The 7,314-nt window shown below is 40.0% G+C and overlaps 1 protein-coding gene across 4 annotated transcripts in view; it reads right to left on the reverse strand.

The window, feature by feature from the left end:
• The window catches only part of ZBTB16 (zinc finger and BTB domain containing 16), a 138,097-nt gene that overhangs the window by 93,490 nt on the left and 37,293 nt on the right, over nt 1–7,314 (reverse strand). Inside the window, exon 1 of one of the 4 annotated variants that reach the window (XM_075279708.1) lies at nt 4,444–4,583. The exons of 1 other annotated variant lie outside the window; for it this stretch is intronic. The gene's annotated coding sequence lies outside the window, so the exon portion shown is untranslated. Of the gene's footprint in view, nt 1–2,469; nt 2,623–4,201; nt 4,280–4,443; nt 4,584–7,314 lie in introns of those variants that run through there. 2 more of the 4 variants (XM_075279710.1, XM_075279711.1) reach the window with 2 other exon arrangements.

Genomic DNA, 7,314 nt, shown 5'->3' on the forward strand with positions numbered 1-7,314 from the left:
TGGGGTAAATACATCGGCATATACAGTAGTGACTAGTAGTCATGATCTGTTAAAAAGTTGACCCTGTTTATCCGTCACTTGCCAACCTCTTTCAATCGCAACCAACGGGCACCATTCTAGAAACGCAAGATAACATGGCGCCCTTTAATGTGAGAGGAAAACCTAAGCTTCCAAATACTAATATATAGATATATACACACACTGTATATATCACTACCGCTATCTACTAGTCTTTGAATGGAGAAGGATGTCGTAGAAGGTTATAACCATTAAAAGAAAACATTCATACAATGAGTAAAAAGTACAAGGCTATATTCACACGACAGTTTTGTTGCAAATATTTCTATAGCCGAAAATCCGTTCCATTCAGGAGAATGGGGTTACATCTGCTGCAGGCAAATGGATTTCTGAAAGCCCTATTCAGATGAATGGGACAGTGGCAATCATTTCTGTTGTGTGTGAACTCACTCCTAAGGTAGAATGCAAACACTACATAGACCTATATAGCTTTTAGTTGGAGGAAGAGGGGGGGGGGGGGGGATTAAGCTTATGGGTCCACTGAAGTACGACAAGCATCCAAAACTCTAGTGCAATGTAGATATAAAGTGGCAGTCCTATGAAAGGGACTTGTAGCAAATGAAAAGCATAAAAAGTATGTCATAACCATTTCCATCAGCACACAATAATACATCAGGTTTATGGTTTCTCTTCATACAATGGCCAGCGAGCCACTTTCTCTTTTATTATATTTGATGTTAAAAACTGAATTTCTAAAAAATGTATAAAAGCAATAATGAATAAATCACACCCGGGCGGGTATTTCTGTCTATCCAGTTCTCCCAAACGCAAACCAGCAACAGCCATAAACACAGGTTTGCTTTCCCCAGTAACAAAAGAACATGCAGTCTGGAGGGATGCTTTATTGGACTTGTCAGACTCCGAAGAATGGTGACAATTGAAGTTTGTGTAACAAAAAGTACAAAGCGTAAAAGCTTTAACATTAAACCTATTGTGGAACTGCACCTCGGGGAAAAGGGGTTAATAATGTCCCATGTGCATTATAGAATTATTGATGGGCTCGCAAACTTTAGAGGAGATCCTGGGATGAACCGACGGGACAAGGTTTGGTGGAATACGGTGGGCGCAACTCAAAATAAGAATAAAAAAGTGTAATAAATAGAGATAACCAGATTACATAGATACACAATTATATTGGTGAAGGTGTTCTATGGAGTCTGGGGACTTGGCAACATAACAAAAATCCCCCAAACTCAAAGTGATAACAAAGACAAAGCTATAAAACCAATGAATATGAAGATCTAGAACACTACCTTAGACGTTAAAGGGACAGTGACCTTTAAGAAGAAGAAATGAATATTCATACACCACATTACAGATCAATATAGGTCATCAGCGAGCAGCACATCCGCCACATTACAAGCAGTCATCTTCCATCTCCTGGAAATCATAGTCTAGCAATATGACAACATAGCCACCAACGTTAAGCAGGCACGACAAGTGTTACAAGCGCTTTTATATTATAAAAAAAAAAAAAAAAAAAATTAAAAAATTAGGTACTGTGTCTTTAATTGGCAACATTTTCTCTTAAAATACTCCCAAATGTAGTACAGCGCCTCCTTATGGTCACCTAAGCAGCAATATAGTCAATTGCCAATCCCTTTAATTAACTTTACATACAAACCAATAGAAGGGTCTAGTAACGATCATCAGATTTGCAATATTTATAGGAAATTCAATGAATATTGCAAACTCTGTAGTGTTATAGTTGACATAGGACTGTATGGTTTGCAGCGTAGCCCCACAGCTCTGCTACATAGCTAAGATTTCAAGATAGAAACTTTGCTTGTAGACACCAAGAATTGATGAATTTCAGCTTCACATATACAGAATATTCACTTGCCCAGATATAGATAAATGCCATTACAACCCCATTACCAGGACCTGACAGCCCCTCATACATGAAGCCAAGCATTGATATTCTCCTACCTTCATAGCTCACACCGCCTGGTTTACATTCACGACATGAAGCCAGAATGTATTGTGTCTCAAGTTAGCCAACATTCCTACAGGTCCAAGTCAAACACTATCACGTCTATCCGAAATATCAAATCCACAATGAAGGAGGCTTTATAAGCCAGGGAGACAAGCCACAAAGATGGATCAAGAATGGAAAGAAAACACAAATAAAGTCAAGATAAAAGGGGTTAAGAAAACAGACCCCCCCTACACACCACCACCACCACCACAATAGCGGCTGGTCCTATTGTGTGGCCAAAGGCAAGAATGTTTTTGTCTGTAGTAAAGTACAAGGCAGTGCTACAGTGTGGAGGGTCAGGAGGATGGAAACCGGAGCTGGCCCCAAATTTACAAGAAAAAAAAAACAACAAAAAAACCTGTGTGATGTCACCCGGAAAAAAAGCAAATATTACCTCTGGCACTTTAACATACCTTGACACCTGTAATGCTTATCAATCAGTCCAGGAGATAATATAGGGCAATTGGTTACTGATAGAGGAAGAAGCTGTCTACAATCCCAGCATAAAGACCCAAAAAAAGATACACAAGAAAAAGTGTTACGCCTAATTTATGGGGTGTTAAAATATGGGCTACAGTTCAGTCCCATCCATAAAACAATTCTATTTCTGCCCTGGTTTATGGATGTGTAAGCAATTCGACAAACAAACTGTTAGATCCCTGTTAAAAAAAGGATACAGGCAAAGCAAGAAAGCACCAGACAATGGCAACAGCAAGTTATAGCAGAGCCAAATATCAGAGCACCCCCTAAAAATAGAAAGGGGGACAAGCGGGCAAACTGCATGTATTCCCAGGATTGAGATCTCTCTATGGCCGGGGTTGTGTCCATTGACAGAGCTCCCTTTGATGACTTGGAAGGGTTAATTAGTCAACTATTAAAGCCCTTTATCAGCGCTGTATTGCCCAGGCTAAGCTAAAACCTTAGGCAACTAGCTTGGGGTGGGGAAAAAAAAAATATACAAAAAAATAAAAATATGAATGTCAGTATTATTAAAAGATTAGAGGATGGAGAGGATTAACCCTTAAAGGCATAGAAATGTAGAGGATTGCTTTCCAAAAAAATGATACAGTGGGCGAGAAGAGGTAAATCATGTGCGGAGACAGCACAGGCTGCTTTACATTCACACACACAACACAGGTTTCTAATGTGTTTTTCGGATCTGTCTGGCAACCACACCAAATGAATATCTGAATATTAAGCGTCCAGTGTTCAGTCTACACTGCTGATAGTGGTCAGCCTGGACTGATACATACAGCATACAAAATAACCAAGATGGGGAGGGGGACACAGCTACAAATGTTTATAATGAATGGGGATACAGCTAATAGACATAGACAATAGTGGAGGCTGGGGGTGCAGAGAGGAAGACTGAAGGATAAGTTAGGATACTGGGAGGAATATAAGGAGACAGAGGAGTATATAGGAGGATTGTGGAGAAGAGAGATGGATATAGGAAGATAGAGACATATAAGAAGACAGGTTAGGATAGGGGTACATAGTGGAGGAGAGGGGTGTATAGAGGAAGACACTCAAGGCTAGGGGTGCATATATGAACATAGTACAGGAGTGGGTTATATAGAGGAATACAGTCAAGGATAGGGTACATATAAGTACATAGTGGGGTGTATATAGGAAGACAGTGGAGGCTAGGGTTGTATATAGGTACATAGTGAAGGAGAGGGGTGCATATAATAACATAGTAGAGGAGTGGGGTGTATATAGGAAGACAGTCAAGGCTAGGGTACATATAGGTACATAGTGGAGGAAAGGGGTCCTTATAGGAAGACAGTCAAGACTAGGGTGCATATAAGTACATAGTGGGGTGTACAGAATATAAGAATATCACACAATGAACTAATACACAAGACTCCAAATGCAACAGATGACTATTAGGGCAGGCGATGGATATTACAAGGAGATCTCTTCGCCCAGGTTCCTTCTCTTTCTGCCCTCCGTCTTAGCAGACATAAACAAGTGATAATTATTCCTGCCACATTGCACTGTCCCCTATCTCCCAGCACTGGGCTGCAGGAGGAATCCAAATACAAGCTAGTGTCTGGATACAAGACCTCGTCTACACTACAATAACCCGCAGCATTCCGCATGCGATCCTGTCCGTCTCCTCCGTGCGGTAATTGAACTTACAAGTAACAAAGTAACAAGTTGCGCAGCCCAAGTCCTCGGGATGGAGAGAGTGTGAGACAGGACACGGCACAAGTACTGCCACAATAATGTCACCATGTCCTGTCTGCTGTCAGGGACTACTGCCTGCTGCTGCTGCTGCTGCTGCTGATGATGATGATGATGAGGGTGATAGTGATGATGGAGATCCAGGCTGCACTCGCTACTCTCTAGGAAGTTGCAGCAGGTTACTGGAGTGCACTCACCTGTGCGTCTGGAGCTGTCTCTGCAGGCATGTATGTATATAGGTGTATGTATCTATGTGTATATAGATGGGAGTGAGGGCACAGGCTGTTACAGCAGCAGCCGGCTCCGGCAGTTCACAGTGCCCGCTCTCATGCTCACTAGCTCCTCTCTCCTTTAAGGTTAGCAAATCAACACAGCGGTGACGTCACGCTCGGCGCCTGGAACACATGCTTCCCCCCTCCCCCCCTCTCCTCACACATAATGGATCAGCCCCGCCGCCATGTTTACTGCTGGCAGAGAGGGGACTGATGCTGAGTGCCTGTCAGTCAGGAGCTGAAGGCTGAGCACTGAGGAAGGACTACAAGTCTAAGGATGCCCTGTGGGCTGGTGGGCATCACCTGTTGTCTGAGGGCAGGGTGGCATCTTGCTGGGACTTCACATAGTGTCTAGTATTGCTGGGACTAGAAAAGAAAGGGTTAATGTCACCTGATGGTTAGGGACATTGTATGGCCATGCTGGAACCTGTAGTCCGCCAACAACAACAAAAAAAAAATCATGGAAAGGAATTAGCTGGTGATATTACTTGGTGTCTTGCTGGGACTTGTAGTTTAGCAATAAGTAACACTGGAGAACTACATGTCCAAGCATGCCCTGTACAAGAGAAAAAAAAAAAAAAAAAATATATATATATATATATATATATATATATTTATTTATTTTTATTATTTTTTTTTAAATTTATACTTATATATTATTTATTATTTAAGTATTTATATATATATATATATATATATATATATATATATATACACACACACATTTAATATATTTATTGTAATATTTATTTTTTATATTTATTATAATATATATATATATATATATATATAATATTACAATATATATATATATAATCAGATATAAATACTAAAATAATAAATAAAATATATAAATATATATATATATATATATATATATATATATATATATATATATATATTGGAATAGTGGATGTCACCTGGGAATAGGAATAGTGTGAGGTCTTGCTGGGAGTTGTAGTTCAGCCCAAAAAAAAAAAAAAACACCACCTGTATGGAAAAGAATGGGCTGGTGAACATCACTTGTGTCATTTGCCTGGGAATTGTAGGTAATGTTGCTGCCGTAGAACTACAAGTCCCAAGATGCTCTGTAGGAAAGAAAAAAAATCTATGGAGCAGAACATGGGCAGTGAATAGGGATTTGTAGTTTAGCTATAGGTAATGCTAATAACTACAAGTCCCAGCGTGCCATTTAAAAAAAGTTTATAAAAAAGAATGGATTGTTGAGTATGAGGCGGAACGGATACAATGTAGTGTTCCTGGGACTTGTAGTTAAAAAAATAAATAAATAAAAGGGATGGGCTGGTGTCTAGGAGCCCTGTATATAGGCTCTTGCTGGGATTGGTAATTTAACACTAAATATTATTATGTAAAAGAGCAAGTTGATGAGCATTCTTCCGGATACGGGGCAATATATATATATATATATATATATATATATATATATATATATGTATATATATATATATATATATATATATACAGCAGCTCTACACTGTACATACAGTATACACACCCCTTAAAGGAGTTTTCCATGATTCTTCTTATGATGGCACTTCATTAGGATATCTGATTGCTGAGGTCATACACCTGGGTCCGGTACCGATTAGCAATTTGGACCAGCTGCCTAGTGGTCGTGCACTGTTACTGCAGCTCTGCCGTCATTGAAGTAGATGGAAGTTGTGCTATAATATGTATTATACAATATACACAGCCATTTGCTTCTTCCTCTGTACGCTGTAGTACTTGGTCCAGCAGCAAAATTTTAGGCAAATCCGTTTTTTTATTTTCCATCTTTCATCCTCCCCAGCATTTTTCTGGAAAGTGGCGAAGGCTTTGATGAAGGCAAATTTACTATAATTTATGTTGGAAACTGGAGTGTATTATTAAAGCCCATATCTGCGCCAACTTTTAGCCACCTGCTTGTGACTCCATACACTACTCCGAACAGCTGATTGGTGGGGGTGCCGGGTGTCAGACCCCCCCCCCTCACTGATGTGATATTGATCACCTATTCAAAAGATACACAAACAGTATCCTTTGAAGAACGTAAACCATGTCCTATATAGAATACAATAAGAGGAGAATATCATTGAACAGTGAAGAGGAGAAAGTGAGGATGAGGGGTTAAATCTAAAATCGTTGGTAAGGGGCTTCTCCGCAGGCCATCAGAGGTTTTGTCATCGTTCTTGACATGTCAGTTTCAGTAAAATAATTTTTCTGGGTTATCTTTTCTCAGAATTCTGTGTTATGTGGTGGCTCTATTGTTCCTCCTGGAAATTTAGTAATCCATTGACAACCATCAGTCGGAATGTGTCCTTGCATTCTGGCCTTGTCCAATGAGCGCTGACAGTATCGGACTGCAATATACCTGTTTGATAAGGAGATAACGCCCACTTGTCAATTTATTCATGCATTTCCAGGAGGAGCAACAGAGGAATGGCACAAGATACATAAGAAAAGAGGCTTCAAGATTACAGTAAATGATAGTACATTTCCCTTCATCAAAGCCCTGGCCGATGTACAGATCAAGAAGCACATTCTAGTGAATCTAGTAAAAACCGCTGCGGACACGCCACAGTTTCGAAAACCGGCGCATTTTTGGAAATCGAAGCCTGTCAATTATATCTACGAAAACACCGGCTTAGCCTTAATGTGTTATGTGGTGGATACAGAGGTGAACCCAAGAGCCGTGCACATGACATGTCCATCACATGACCTGGACAGAATTTCTGTGGCAGAATCGGTCTCCCTCCCTATGAATATTAATAGATTTGAATGTGAATTGAGGCCTAG

The sequence above is a fragment of the Leptodactylus fuscus genome, chromosome 6, assembly GCF_031893055.1.
Source record: "Leptodactylus fuscus isolate aLepFus1 chromosome 6, aLepFus1.hap2, whole genome shotgun sequence".
Classification (NCBI taxonomy): Eukaryota; Metazoa; Chordata; class Amphibia; order Anura; family Leptodactylidae; genus Leptodactylus; species Leptodactylus fuscus.